Genomic DNA, 15,000 nt, shown 5'->3' on the forward strand with positions numbered 1-15,000 from the left:
GGACATGAAGCACACATTTATCTGGCAATTTTGCAACACATCTGAACTATTGAAATGAAGAGAGAACTGCCTAGTTATTCATAGATAATTATTTTTGCATTTAGATTTTAGAGCTGTGCAAAGCAATGGAGATTTGCTTCAGTGAAGCATTCTGGGTGATCTCCAATAGTTTCAGACCAGTGCTGTGGGAGAAGACTCCCCTCTACTTCTTCTCCAGGGCTTGACAAGTTCTTTCAAGTTGGATGGCTTCAGGGCTGTCTTCAGAATTTGTTGAAGCCACCCAGTCTTGGGGAAAAAAAAAAAACATCTGGAAAGTGGTGTTTCCATAGTTCCTGCCAGAAGATCCTCCCATGGTTGGGAGGAATTAAGCAATGCATTCTCCAATCTTGCCCAAACTTTTGCCAAATGCTTCTGATGTGCCACTGTTATCCTCAGCAGTGCTGGCCAAAAGAAGAACTGAAACATACATCCTCTGCAGCATTCACTAAAGCTTTCCACAGATGGTCAAGAGAAGCTCCAGACTGAGTGTCTTCGCTGCATGTTGTGGCTTCCACAAATGTTGTCCACACCCTTCACTAAAGCCATGAAGTCCTTCAGTGAAGACTCCAAGTTATTCACCTTCAGTGCACAGTGAGGGCAACTCCATGGTCCTCATGATAAGCACTCAGACTGAAAGCACTTTGGCCAAACACTCCCAGCCTTTTCCACAGCCTTCTCTTGAAGAAGGCTCCCATCTTCCTTCTTCACAGTGCAACACTGCAGGGAAAGGTTAAGAGGATCTCTAAAACAGAGCAGGGCAGAACAAATCAACCATATTGTGCTATGGGAAAAAAACTCTACAAATGCAGGAACTAAGTCGCCCTGTGAAACTGCTTCAAGGAGATTCTTTGTTCAAAATTTCATTGAAGCAAAGTGCTCCTTTGAACCTTTACAAAACCCAGAGCGGGAGTTTGGGAATGGGGAGCATTATGATTTTTTTTCTTTGATGTTTTTGTCTCTATAAACCACTCAATCTATATAAGTGGGTGATCTAATAATTTTGTTAATAAATCAATGCGTATTAAATAAACAGGGAAAAATCCAGCTATGCATTTAACATGGAATTTTTAACCGTAGTTTCAGCCTTCCAGTATTGTGCAGTGGCAGAAACGTATGTCACAGGAAGTTATCTGAGCAATAGCAGGCTTCATCATCATCAAAAAGAAATTAAGCTTGACAACATCACCAAAAGAACTTCTAAAGAATCAAGTAGAAAAAGCAGAGACCCCTTTTTTGGGTATGAAAAGTTCTAGGAAACTTAGTTGCAGATCTCATCAGAGTCTTAAAACTAGAACCTTTAACATACTCACGAAGCACCAGATTTTCTAATTATTGGCTGCAGTGTTCCAGCTACTGTTTATACACACACACACATACTGTAGTTTTGTGTGTGTGTGTGTATTTAGTAATAATAGTAACATAAAAAAAAACCAGTTCAAGATGTCTGAAAACTTACATTTTGCTGGAAGATACGGTTCTTCTAGAGGTTGGAGGCAAGATTCCCCCACACACTCTGAAAAGCAATTTGGATGTGGCTTAAATTATTTGATTTAATCAGTTGTTATTCCCTTACCTCCAAACTGTGCACAAAAGTCACCACAAGTGCTTCTTTTTGCTTTTGTGATTCCCCCTCAGAAACTAAGGAGTAGTAAGATCATAGTTTCCTTTTGCAGTTAAAGTCCTCAAAATGATACTTTTAAGATTTAAAACCATTTGATTATAATTTACATCTTATTAGTCTGGAGGAAAGGGAGAGCAGAGGGGGAAAAGAGAGAGAGAGATCCATTACCAAATGTAAAATTAAACGATCATTAAGCTAATTAGCCAGTTTGTTGTTCTCATTGAGTTTATTGTTTCAATTGTATCTGTGCAAATTAACAAACAGCTTAATTTGTGCAGAAATCAATAAATTCTTTCAACCCCCCCTTTTTTCCTGTAATATATGCACATATTTAAATAGTCACTGCTTTAACAAGAAAGTTGGAGTGGGGTTTAATGATGAAACTCTTGTTTTGCCTACTGCAATTTGGATAAGAAAGGGAAAAAGTGTTTTTTGTAAATAAAACGCTGAGGTATCCAGAAGAATGGAACCTTTTCTATGCAAATAAATGGATCCAAGTGTGTGAGGGGGAGAAACAGAATGCCCCCAATTCTTTGATCAGGTGTAGTATTCAAAACACAGGGCCAAGATTTAATTCTATGACTGGATCAAGAAAATGAATTAAAATGAGTTTCTCCTTTACTTCCACTGGGGTGTAAGGGGAGCTGATCTCCCAGTTGTTCATGAATTATGCAACCACCTGGGTTACCTGAGTTATTATGCTACCTCTTTGTGTGTGTACGTCTAGCTGATCCTGGAGACACATTGAATGAATGGCTGCTGAATTAATGCTGTCAGCCCCGCTAGGGAGACCAGACCAGGAAATCACAGGAAGGCTAAAACTACTTTTCTTACAATAACAGAAACTTGTAAGTCTGATTGTGCTGGATCTCCTCCTTTTCTTACAGTCTAGTGAAGTGTCTGAGTTGCTTCCAAATGCTATTTGACTATTTTGGACTTAAAAATACTTTACCCCCTTTTGTCTAGGTAACAGTTCCTGAATATTTCCATTAAGGCTATCTTCCTTATTCTCCACAGTGTGGACTGAATATAGAAGTCAGTGACCAGCTACAAGCAAATACATTGAGGTAGTTTGATAGTAAAGAGAGAATTAATGAGGATCAAATTACAGGACAAATATATGAAGGAAGAGTGAATGGGATGCCAGGAAGGGAAAGACCAAGAAAGCCATGTTTGGATGGAATTCATGAGATGTTCAGGAAGAGAGTGAAGAGACAGGATAGAAAGAGTATTGTTGCTTTGATATTTGTGTTGGAGAAGACTACTGAGAATATCGTGGTTAGCCAAGAAAACAAACAAATGGATGGTTGGACAACTCAACCCAGAGTTCTCACTCGAGGCACAAATGGCCAAGGTCAAATTATCCTACTTCAGACACGTTATCTGAAGACCCAGCTCTCTGGAAAAGGCTCTTTCTGCTGGGAAAGGTGGATGGAAAGAGAAGGAGAAGACAACCAAAATCAAAGGGGGGTGGACTTAGTTACAGTGGCAATGGTTGCACCACTGGAGGACCTGAAGGACCAGATTAGGGACAGATAGTCAGGGAGAAAATCTATATTTGTGGTCTGTAAGAGTCAACACTGACTTGATGGCACATAAGCAAGCAATCAAGCAGAAACAGGAAGGTGAGAATTTTAAGTAACTAAATGGCAATGTATGAAATGGTACATGGATACGATAGATGCAAGATGGCTTGTGAATTTAGAAAGGCATGGAGAGTAAGAGTGAACGGTGTTAACGTAAGCTAGACATAGCCATTTTCCCCCTTTTCATTTTCTTATCTCATAACTTTAATTTCTTTGGTTTCCTATTTATTACTCCTTTGGTGCACTCTGTACAAGACTGCTTTCCTCAAAAGGGAATAATGAAATGATTTCTATATCCTTTCCTGCAAATTGTTGAGCACCAGGCCTTGGATAGGTTGAAAGTGAATGCACTGTATGTAGTTATCCAAGTGAGAAGTTCAGTTCCCAGGGGAGGGTTAGAACCCCATAGAATAAAATACGACTGCCCACATCTGATAATTCCCGTAAGAATGAAACTGATAAGGTGCTGCCCCCCAGTGGTCAATGTAACTGAAAATACCAAAAATAGAGAAATTTAGATGGAAGTCATGTAAAAACCCAGACATGGGGGCACGATATAATATAACATCTGCATCTCTCTGCTGTGAAAGTTTAAGGGAAGGTGGATGGTATATTCCATCCTGATAACCTTTTCAGAAATAGGGAATGGGGGGGGGGTCAACCTTTTCAGATCAAGCTATCTTGAAAAAGCAAGATCACATTTCAAACCATCCCTGCTGTCACTGGATCCTCAGATGTTGAGGTAGAAAAGTGCCTTTGCACAATCATGGCTACTGCTATCTTTGTGGTCCAAGGACTCCACACGGCCACTGCATCAGTTGGAGCATTCGCTCCATCACTTGGGTTTGGCGATAGTCATCTATGCTTTGACTACGTTCCATCTTGATACTGGAGCACGTTCTGCATGGGGTTCCCCTTGAAAAGTGTCCAGAAGATTCCCCTGTGCACAGGCAAGAGACAAATTATGATGTCTGCATTGGGAGAACTGGACTGGTTTCCAGTTGCTTAATGAGCACAGTTTAAGGTGTTGGTGTGAAACATGAAAACCCAGAATGATTTTGGACTCCTTCTCTTCTTGCGAACCTGACTGAGCGCTAAGATCTTCAAAAGATGCTTCTGCTGTCTGAGGCTCATTTATCTGTCATGCAGGAGAAGGTTTTCTTTTGTGTCCTTCCCAGGTTGTACAATGCACCCCTTGGGGAGTTTTGCTTGGCATCTACTGTTTATGCCTTTAGAAGAATAGCCAAGATGCATCTCTGTTGTCAGGACTCTAATTGCTCACTGATCTCTGTATTGTTACGCTGTGAATGCTGAAATCAAGTCATTTAACTCCAATCCTGCTGGATTATGATTAGAAAAAAATGATGAAAGAAATGATAAATACATCAATAATATGCTTAAGGTCTACACACGTGCTGCTTGTTTTCTCTCTAGCCTCACTGTGCTGAAATCTGGTTTGCCAGAGGAGAAGCTCCTTTTTTATACCTTAATTTGCAAGATGCTCGAGAATTCTTTTGAAAATTCTCTGGATAGTGTTTTTCAGCTTCCAGGATTTCTGGAGGTGGTAGAAGGAGCTATTGCACTGTTATTCTTCGTTGCACATATTTCTATCATTCTGGGTTGAAGCATGCAGGCTTTTATCTCTCTTATTCAGTCCCAATATATAGGGAGAAAATCATAGTTAAAGACATAATTTGTAAGCTCTGGAGATCAGCCACAAAGGGTGGGGGAGATTTCCTGGAGAGATTATTACAAAGAGAACGGGTGTCACTGAAAATGCCCTTCTATTGTTAACATCCATTTTTACTGAAATGGTAGGATGATTTCATCTGCGAAATGGTCAGATGTCCCCAAACTAAAGGAGGAAGAAAATTGCAATACATGGTAATTATATATAAGTTGCAGTGCAAGCAAAAAAGCAAACCAACTGATTTGAAACACTGTGCTAAACACACACACACCCACACCCACACACAGAGAGAAAGATTTTGAGTCCTACCTGCTCACCCAATTCCCTTTTCACTTCTATTTGCTGCCACCATTCTTTTGACCCATGTCAGTGCCTGTGAAAAAATGAAAAAGATATCATTCCTCAGGTTCACTGCTGTTAACTCCTATGCAAGCTAACACACATAAGAGTACACTTTTAAAAAGCCCTTGTTTGTGGAGTCCCTGGAGTTCTCTGAGCTTGGCTGTTTTCTTGCAAACGTTTCGTTACCCGGCTAGGTAACATCTTCAGTGCTAGAATGGGATGGGGTTTGCTCTCGGTTTATATACTGTGGCACTCCTTGACAGTGTTGGTGGGGTGGGGGGTTTCTTTTGTTTTATTCCCCCCCCATAGTTCCTTGATTAGGTTATTGTTTACTGCTTGACTGTATGTCTGGTGACAATCTTGGTGTTAATCTCTGCTTCTCTGGGTGATGATTGCTGGTGAGGAGATGTTCTGGTCTTTCGTCTTCCTTTCTATTGTCTCTTTTGAATAGTTTGTAGATGTTGTTTATCTCTATGTGCCTGTTGATGGCTGCCTTGTCTGAATACCAAGCTTCCAAGAATTCCCTTGCATTTTTGGATTTAGCTTGGTCTAAGATGCTGACAGTTTCCCAGTTGAAACTATGGTTCAGTCTGTCCATGTGTCATGCATGGTTCAGAAAACAAAATGAGAAAACTCCCTATGTGAATCTGGGTTGAGCATCAGGCAGTAGAGAGGATCTAGGAAAGAACAGCTTCACCCAGGGATCAGAGTTGAGCCAACAGTTGGAGTTAAAGGGCAAAGCTGAACCAGAGGGCAGGTCAAAGAACAAGTCAAAAGTAAGGAAGTAAGAGCAAAAAAAGAACATAAGGATGTGCTAAAACCTTGGAAGACCAGAGGCAAAATCCAATAGAGAAAAATCACTGTTTTCACCAGCAGAACATAGAAAGGATCATTTCTTTCGCCTTTTCACACCCTCATATTGCATGTCTCTGGGACAGACACTGAGGACATGGAGAGGGAGGAAGAGAGGAGAAGAAATCTGAAGATAATAGTAAAACTTGCTCATACAATTTTAATTGTCTCCCCATGATATTCTAGTAAGACCCACCTAGATCAGGAAGACCTCTTCCATTCCTTCTTCTTGAGGGGGAGTGAGAATTGGTCTGAAAGCTGAAGATACTTTACAGTCTAAGCTCTTTTCCTCACTGCAGAGCCAAAAAACTCTCCACCCATCATTGAGAAAGTGCAGTAGTGCAGCAAGAAATCAGTTGTCCCATTGCCAATCCCTATCCTGCCTCTGTTGCCTGGACTTCAAGTCACTGCATCCTCCTTGGAGGTAGACTTTCCTCCAAGGTAATGAATGGCAGAGTGTAACAGGTTGTGCACATCCTGAGTATGCCCTTGCAGACTGTTGGGATAAAAGAGGGGATATACTTTAGCATTAGCACAGCAGCTAAAGACAGCTTAAGCTGGAGACATGATGAAGGCAACACAATGGCATGGAGACATGGCAGAAAATTGAGGTGGCCAGAACAGGTTACTACCATAATTATCTGGGGAAAGAACCATATTCTGTTTCATGGCCCACACCACAATTTTTATGCTTTTCCTACCCTCAAATAGTGGGATAAAGTGCCATCCATATTCAGTACATGGGGTCAGAATGGACTCTGGTGGCACCAAAACTGAGGATGAAGCACTGTGTGTGACCTGAGGTTGTAGTTGCTGACCTCAGCCAATTTAGATGCTAATTCCAGTAGTTCATAGAAACGTAAGATTGTCAAGTTGGAAGGTGCCACAAGAATCATCTAGTTCAACCCTCTCCAAAGGGCAGAAAAACCATTTAAATAATTCATGAAAGATATCTGCCCCACCTCTTCTTACAAACCTTCACAGATAGAGAACCACAAACTTTGTAGGTAGACTCTTCCACTGTTACACAGTTCTTGTCATTGGTTGGTATTTTTCTTTATTTTTAAACACCATCTACAACCTATTATTTCTAGTCTGAATTTCCGTGGCCATGGAACTTAGGTCTTGACTGTTTTCCCTGTAACTTCCCTTTACATATCTGAATATGACTTCTGTGTCTTCCCTAAATCTTCATTTCTTTGGGTTGCACTTCCCAAAGTCCTTCAGCTTGCCTCATATGGCATGTCCTCAAGTCTCTGGATCAACTTTGTCATCCTCCTCTGAACCTCTCAATAAGTTAGAGGTTATTCTATCTTTCTGGAAATGTGGTGTCCAGCATTGTACACAGTACTACAGTTCATTTTCATAACATCCAGTACTGATCCAATTTGATATTTAACAACTATGGACAGAATATGTGTCTGTGTTTGGAGGGGTTATAATGTTTCTAATGATACCTCTCCCATCCAGTTCATTTGTGTATTACTTTCATGATACACAAAGAGAAGTGCGTGCATGCTCGTGCACACACACACACCCACATGCACACACACATTTGTGCCAATGGGTTCTAAGAGCAATGTTGAATCTTCTAGGGTTATCCACTGATATTAGAAACTCTGAGAAGAAACCAGAAGGTTCAAGAGCCCCAGAAAAAAAAAAGTCAAATAGGGGAGTTGGGGAGAGAGATAATTGATCATCATTCTACCTCTGGCTCTAAAGAAAGAAGAGTGAAGAAAGATAGCTGTGACTGCAAAGAGATACTTTTGAGATAGTGCCCTTTAAAATTCAATTCTTTGCTCCTTCCTTCCTTCCTTCCTTCCTTCCTTCCTTCCTTCCTTCCTTCCTTCCTTCCTTCCTTCCTTCCTTCCTTCCTCCCTCCCTCCCCCTCCTCCCTCCTCCCTCCTCCCTCCTTCCTCCTTCCTCCTTCCTCCTTCCTCCTTCCCTCCTTCCCTCCCTCCTTCCTGCCTGCCTGCCTTCTTTCCTTCTTTCCTTCTTTCCTTCTTTCCTTCTTTCCTTCTTTCCTTCTTTCCTTCTTTCCTTCTTTCCTTCTTTCCTTCCTTCCTTCCTTCCATCCTTCCATCCATCCTTCCTTCCCCTCCTCCCTCCTCCCTCCTTCCTCCTTCCTCCTTCCTCCTTCCTCCTTCCTCCTTCCCTCCTTCCCTCCCTCCTTCCTGCCTGCCTGCCTGCCTTCTTTCCTTCTTTCCTTCTTTCCTTCTTTCCTTCTTTCCTTCTTTCCTTCTTTCCTTCTTTCCTTCTTTCCTTCTTTCCTTCCTTCCTTCCTTCCTTCCTTCCTTCCTTCCTTCCTTCCTTCCTTCCTTCCTTCCTTCCTTTTACAGTTTACTTCCAGTTGCTGAGAAAATGAGATCTGAGAACAATGTTCTAATGATTTCATTAAACCCTCTGGTCTCTCTGGAGCCTTCCATCCACAGTTATTTTCCATGCACACAGATAGCAACCAAATACTCTGCCTTCATTCCTAAGGGGTGAAAAGAGAAAGGGGTCTCCAAAGAGAGGAGGGGGGATCTTAACAATTGGTGGAGGGGGGTAAATGGAAAATCAGGAACTCGATCAGACAAGCAACAGTTGAAAGGAAAGGAAAAGTGGAGAGAAAGAGAAAAAACAAGGAAGCAAAGTAACCATTCCCCATATATTTGCTGCCCAGAACAGCAGACAGACATTTTCCCCCCCGTTTTATTTTTATTTTTTTCCCCTTCCCTCTATACGTACTCCAGTGCAGGATCCTAGTCACAGCAGAGTTTGCTTTGTTTTTTTCTTGATGAAACTCCAATAGTTACAGTGACAACTTTGCGGCTCAGTTTTGCCACTAACGTTTCCTTGGCCCATGCTTCACTTGAACTGCAAGGAAGACTACTGTGACTTGAGTTATTTCCTTCCAACCTACAGAGCTCTGGCCAGTCTTGTTCAATAGGGAAAGACATAGCTTTCTCTTTTTGCCCTCACTCTGTACTGTCCTAAAAGGAAATCAGAGTGAGGGCAAAATCAGATTCTGCCCCCCCCCCCCCGCTGTTATCTGGGAATTTTCTTGGTGGGAAGGAACAAATGCCTGCACTTGAGGGTGGAGAAGGTGAATATGTCGCCAGAAATAGAAATATAGAAAGCTAGTTGATAGTCAGAGTATTTAGTTCTTTTAGTCAACTGTTGCCTAGAGCAGTGTTTCCTCTCAGGACCCTTTCCCACTTTTACATTTATGGAGACCCCCAAAAGAGTTTCTGTTTATATGGGTTATATTTATCAATATTCACCATACTGATAATTAAAATAGACTTATTCATAGAATATTTATTAAATCATGTAAAAATGGCAAAACCCATTAGACATTAACATAAATTTAAAAAAAAATCGTGAAAAAATTAACAAATTAAAAATGATAATGACAAGAATGACACTATTTTAGATTTTTGCAAATATCTTCAATATATGGCAAATGATTTTGATTTTGCAGACCCCTAACAGGGTCTTCGGAGACCCCCAGGGATCCTCAGACCACACTTTAAGAAACCCTGGTCCATAGTGTTTATCAACAGCTCTCTAGGTAATCAGACAACTTTCCCAGTCCTACTTAAAAAGGTTGGGAATTGATCTTCGGATTTTCTGGCATGCAACAAATGTGTTAATTAATGAGCTTGAGACAAGGAAGGGAAGTTTTCCTTCTTATGTCTGTTTGAGGTTGGCCTTTTCCAATTGCTTGATTCCAGTTATACTGAAATGGCAAAATTAAAGCCTGTTTTGATTCATCTCTGATTTTTGCCAGTTCAGACTGCAAATATAAAAAGAGAACAAGGCACCATAAAACCATAATGCATGGTGGATAAACTTCTCTGGTTTGACAGGTAAAAGCTGGGGAAGCCTATCTTTGGTCTAGGTAGAACAAGAGAAAACATTACCATCTGGAAAGAAAAGGAAGAAGGAAGAAGGAAGAAGGAAGAAAGAAAAGAAGAAAGAAGAAAGAAGAAAGAAGAAAGAAGAAAGAAGAAAGAAGAAAGAAGAAAGAAGAAAGAAAAGAGAAAAGGAAAAAGAAAAGGAAAAAGAAAAGAAAAGAGAAAAGAAAAGAAAAGAAAAGAAAACCTGGGCAAAAATCAAATGTTTTCCTTCAATGATATAGTATCAGTAATTGTAATGTTGTTAAGAAAGTTAACATCTCAATTTAAACTAGTGTCAAATTATCCAACATTTTTCCCCATACCAATTCTCACTCAATTTAATGAAAAATAATTTCCTTTCAAAGTTTCTTTCAGAACAAAAGAGAACTGGGCAGTAATTCTCCTGGATGGAGAATTGTGTTTTTGCAATTATTTAGCAACGAGATGGTTAAGGTATGTACAGGTGTGTGAGGCAGTCCTGCCTTTCATGGTACAGCCCTCCCTCCACCATTCCTGGCTTCCTGAACTTTCATTAAATCCCCAGGAATGATGTCAGGTGAGAAATCTTAGCAGTAGTGACTACTACAAATTGCATTGACATCAGACTGAGGACATTTACAGAGTGATGTCACCATGAAAATGCCACCATTCTATGTTCTCTCAATTCTGTATCTGGTCCACATTATCTAAGCTTAGCAGGCAGGTTTTGGACAGCCTTGACTCCTAGAGGTTTTTTTTCGGGGGTGCAGATTAGTGTTACTGCCTTCCTACTACCCCAATGTCCCTGAGAACCTGAATAATTTCCCCTTCCTTGTGGATATCCAGACAAATCATTCACCCAATTTCCCTGTCCCAAAATTTGGTGGACAATTTCAAAAAGCCCGTTGTGCCAATCTGTAATAAAACCATTAGGTCAACCACATCTAAAAGCTCTTGCAATGCTTTTGTAGGGTCATTTTCAGTATACTCTGAGGATTCATATTAGATCTATGAAGCAATAAATTCCATGTCTTCTCTTAAATATATTGGGATATTAGATCCTGAAGGTACGGTGAACCCATAATGGGAGAAACAGGACTACACATGTTGATGCCACTTGCAATGTAACCAAATGCAGCAGAATTCAGCCATATACGTTTGGTACATGAAGATGTTTGGTTGGAATCAATGTAGGTAAGAATATTGGAAGTATGCACAGTTTCATTTTTTGTCCAACTTCTGAATTGAGTTCCTCTATGCTAGGATAATAATATCAGGGCTGCCAAACTCTGGAAACCACCAGGTTTGTTGTCCTTTAGTGATCATCTGGATTTTGGAAGCCCAAAAATGGCACCTCTGTTTATGCAGATTTCACAGTGTGATCCATTTGCAGTCCTGCAGCTTTCCTGAATGCTAAGATGAACACATAGTTGTCCTCTCATACAGCTGCTCCAAGAGTTTTCAAGTAGAACCCGGGGGGCTATAATGAGCTATATTAATAATGAGAAGTAAATCATAGCATAAGGAAAGTCCAGCTGGGAAGCCCTATCTTTGCTGTAGGTATGAATCCATCCATGCCCTCTTTGCCATTATCCAGGAGGTTATTCCAATGCAGAAATGTTAGTCTTGCTCACAAAGTTGTGAATATAATATGATCCTTTTGCTGAGTTCATGCATACATCAAGTATGAATTTCTGCAAGGATGAGGCCCATCTCCCCACACAAGTTGTGTGACCTGAAGAAGGAAAAAGTGACTGTTAGGATAGGTCAAGCAACATGGGCAAAAGTATATCTCCTGAGTGGTGTTGCTTCTTTTCTCCCTTCCGGCTACATTGCAGTACAACTTGGTGTCTTTGCCTTGTTTCAAGTGTAATAGAGTTTCCAGATTGTATCAAGCAATTTCAGTCCAAAACTACATAGCTTTGGAATCTGACATGGGGTGGATGCTGGATGTGGAAATATTCCCTATTAGTTGAGGCAGGCTTTACTTAGTCGACTATTCAGTTGCAAAAGAGGACTTGGACTTTCCAAGAAGCATGAGACTGGCAACCAAGATTAGTTCTAGAGGGTGACTACATGTTATTACATGAAAAAGGCAGGTTGGCAGAGACCACCTGCTCATTTGCACATCCAACCCAGAGTCCTAGAAATGACCTGTTCTGCTGTGTATCGCTCTAGAGATGTGGCCATCGCTGGAGTGAGATTTGAAAAAAATAAATAAAATTGGCATTCTGGTCTTCGATAAGCTTTCACGGGGTGAGTGGAGGAGAACAGCTGTGTTTATTTTGCTTGTTTGTATTGTTTTCAGCAGAATGGGATTAGTTTCCCCAGTTTCTGTAAAGAACACCAAGTTCAACATTTGAACAGGTAATTTCAGAGTTTTGTGTGCCTATGTATGTGCACGTGGAAGGGAAAGTGGTGTTCAGAAGACATGATCAGGACTCGTTTGTGTTGGAGGCTGAAACAAAAGCACCAGGCATTAACTCACTGGGCAGTTTAGCTAGTAACCCCACTCAGAAAAGACACAGCCACTCAAGAGGAGGTAGTGGGGACAGTCAAGCAAATGAAAGCAAATCAGTTGATAGATCAGGTTGCCACTCAAGAAGGATCACTGCACAGCCACTCCGAAGGAAGGGCTGAAGATACTGAAGTAGCACAAACAGTAAAATTAAGGATCTTTCCACACTTCAAGATGCTATGATTTGTGGGGGGAAAGGGTAGTCAGATTGAAATAGTAATCATGTTTTGTTTGCTTGTTTGCTGGAACTTATGTATGGCTTCATTCCAGATGAACTTTGGGTTGGTGTTGATTTGAGGGAAGATTTCTTTATCACCATCCCCAGTTTAATATAAATGATGAAATGCCCTTTGGGGTTTTAATGTAAATGATGTAAATGTCTTTCGGGTCAGGTGGAGACTGGAGTTGCCACTGCAGTGCAACTCATAGCAGTTTTGTGGAAAGGGTCAAGATTAAGGGACATTTGTTGGGTAACAGGAGATAACAGTTTAAAATATATTTGCTCCATCCTGGAGAAATGTGAATACATTCCAAATTATCTCTCCACTTTAGGATATGGGTTCAGCTGAATTCAAGACACGCCCAACACACTGTATTTTCTGCCCTGTTCTCTCAGTTATAAGGTGTTATATCTTGGTGGTAGATATCTGGAAAGAAGGACAAGCTGTGTGTGTGTGGGGGGGGGGGGGGAGTGCCCACATGTCTGTTTAAGCTGATGCTTTAAAATAGTAAGTGCAGTGTAAAATCTTAATTGGGAGTAAGTTCCCATCCACTCACCCCATTTTCAACACTGCATCTCAACTTGGTGAACTCACTTGGACTTCAAGAGTAAAACAAACAACACTTGATATTGGATTAAAATCCACACATGGTTGGAAAAAATGATAAAACAACATATAGACTTTAAACCAGAGACATTCCTATTAGGAATTATACCTGAAACATATAGTAAAGAACTGAAATATTTGATTGTAAATGTTCTGATAGCGGCTAGAATTGTATTTGCTAAAAATTGGAAAAATGAAAAAGTACCTATGCAGGAGGAAGTCATTAAGAAAATTATGGAATGTGCAGAGATGAGTAAATTAACATTTGAAATTAGAGAGCAAGAAGATAAACAATTCTATATGATATGGGATTTGTTTTATCAATGGTTGGATGAAAAGATATAGTAATGTAATAGATCAGCAAATTATATAATAGAAACTTGACAAACTGATATAAATTATTATATATATATATATATATATATATATATATATATATATATAATCAATGGATAAAAATGATATAAATCCTATTATGAAAGCTGGTGTTATAGACTAGTAACAAATGAATAATAATTGATAATTGATAAATATATAAATATGTGTTGGATAGATGACATGAGATTCTATATAAATGATGAGTGAAGATTATGAAAGGATGGCACAAATGATTGGTAACTGGCTGACACACGGTTTAAAATGGAAGATGGTTTTTTTATGCTTTTTATGTTATTGTTTGTTTGTGTTTGTTGTAAAAAATAAAAAAATAAAAAAAAAGAGTAAAACAAACAACACAATGCTTATCTATCTGTCAATCTATCTCAACCCCTACAAGTTAGGAAGAGACCATCCAACTAGCAATTTTCCATCTTCCTAAGTCCTGGAAAAAGAGTCTTTCCATTGGTTAGTGATTCTGATTCATTTAAATTCTTCACTTGAACAGCTTGGTTATCTGCTTCCCCACCAGCATGTCCCAATACTTCAAAATGCTGTACAATTATAAATTATTAATTCATGGGCCAATTAAAAATAGTCGACTGTATCATCCGGTGTCCTCCTCGGCTGAATCTGATGTTCAGTCAAAAATAAACAGATTGCAGAATTCTCTGGGAGTCTGAGGTTGGTGGAAACTCAGCTGACATTTTCCATGCTGACAAAGAACATTTTCTATTTTGACTTGTTTCCATTATAGTGGTAGCAAAAAGAAAGCTTCCTCCTTGCCATTCTATAAGATCAGTCAGAAAAGGATAGAAAATAACTTACTGTGTTTTTCGGTTCTTCTCTCCAGAGGCAATTTGAATCAGACCAGCATTTTCTTTGTCTCCCCAATAATGGAATGAAGGCATGGACCACATCTTAATAAACTTGGTAGGAGGTTCTGTTTTGTTGCTTGTTTTGGCTAATAATTGCTACAAACCAGTAGTAATCATCTGTTCATAGCTACTCATGGAAGAGATGGGTGAAAAGTCTAATAGTTATTACAACTATTAGAACAGAGGTAGACAACATTTGATGGGTGAACAGCTGCCATTTGGCCCATCAATGTTTTGAAGGACTGCAGGGAGCTACCTGGAGACTGGTTGAATTTTTTCAGGTTTGGGAATCTTAAGGGTGGGAAATGGGAGAAGAAGTCCTCTGGAATGCAAACTGTATCCATGTCTCTTCTTAAAAGCCCCCCCCCCCCGGGCCAAAACTGACATTTTACCAATTTGGGGTTATTAG

Source organism: Python bivittatus, unplaced genomic scaffold (genome assembly GCF_059951505.1).
Source record: "Python bivittatus isolate LINGU-HERP-01145 unplaced genomic scaffold, Pbiv_v1 ctg000570_np1212, whole genome shotgun sequence".
Classification (NCBI taxonomy): Eukaryota; Metazoa; Chordata; class Lepidosauria; order Squamata; family Pythonidae; genus Python; species Python bivittatus.